Source organism: Puntigrus tetrazona, chromosome 15 (genome assembly GCF_018831695.1).
Source record: "Puntigrus tetrazona isolate hp1 chromosome 15, ASM1883169v1, whole genome shotgun sequence".
Lineage (NCBI taxonomy): Eukaryota > Metazoa > Chordata > Actinopteri > Cypriniformes > Cyprinidae > Puntigrus > Puntigrus tetrazona.
The window spans coordinates 10,441,299-10,442,475 of record NC_056713.1 but is presented as its reverse complement, the minus strand read 5'-3'; positions in this window follow the sequence as shown (position 1 = coordinate 10,442,475).

The window sequence follows — 1,177 nt, the reverse complement described above, 5'->3', positions numbered from 1 at the left end:
ACCTCTATGAATAATTACAATCAGAGGTCTCAGATGTGGTTAGCTGAAAATATTTAAAACGATTAGAGCTCGTGCTTCATTTTAAAAGTGCGGTTCTGTTCATTTTATCAGCGGGAAGGAAAAGCTAGAGAGAAGATATAGTGCTAAGTTATGTAACAATTGTAGCAGATGCATCTCTTTCGGAGCCAAACTCATGCAAAACCCTTTCAAAGCGATAGAGAGCAGCTGCCTCTCAGACATGTGGAATAGGATTTTCCATCAAACAAACATTCTCTCAAAGGGGCCCTCTTTAGGAAAGAGCACCTCTTCGAAATTAGGAAAAACTCTGAGGCTATGTTGGCCCAATAAAATTCAATCTGATTAAGGGAGAGCCGAAGCTTGGAGTTGTTGTTGCTATTTGAATACCATGGCAAAATATGTTTCTTGCAACTCCAAGCCGCACATTAGGGCCACAGTGTTAGTTTTACTAGACCATCAGAGGTTTCTTTGGCAGTGATGGGTTTCAGAGGCATTTTTAGCTGTCATAATTTTACATTTTCCTTTAAATAATACAGTTGAGACCTAGTAGCCTGTTGAATGCTGGAGGGATGCATGTCCATGTTACAATAAACAGTCTGCATGCGAGACCTGTCCTTCAAGGTGTCTGAATCACTTCGGGTAATTCCTGGTGTACCTCAGGGTTCGGTGTTCAACCCTCTCCCTTTTTCGACCTGTAACATCTTTGAGTCATGTCATAAATTGACTTTTCTATTCCTGTTAGGCAGATGATAGAGGGTCATTCCAGTTCAACAAGCTCACAATCTCAGGAAATCTTTCTGACATTTTGGACTAAATGAAGGAACGCCACCTCTGTCTCAACCTTACTTAGGTCAACAACACTACAGGCAGCCAGAAATCTTATCATATTTGACATCCAACTGAACTTTACAAACCATATTTTAGCATGCAGACTCATGCTCTGTGATATCAGGAAAAACAGAGACTTCCTGTCTGATTATTAAGTGCGGGCCTTTTTAGCTATTCTCATGTTTATGTTTTGCCCTTACATTTTTGGTTTAGCTTTAAGTAAGTAAATTCATCCAAAAACATGTTTTTGTAATGTTCAGGCATTTTTATTTTCAGACGTGTCACTGATAAGTTACAAAACAAAAAGAAAGCAACATCTGCAAACACTGCA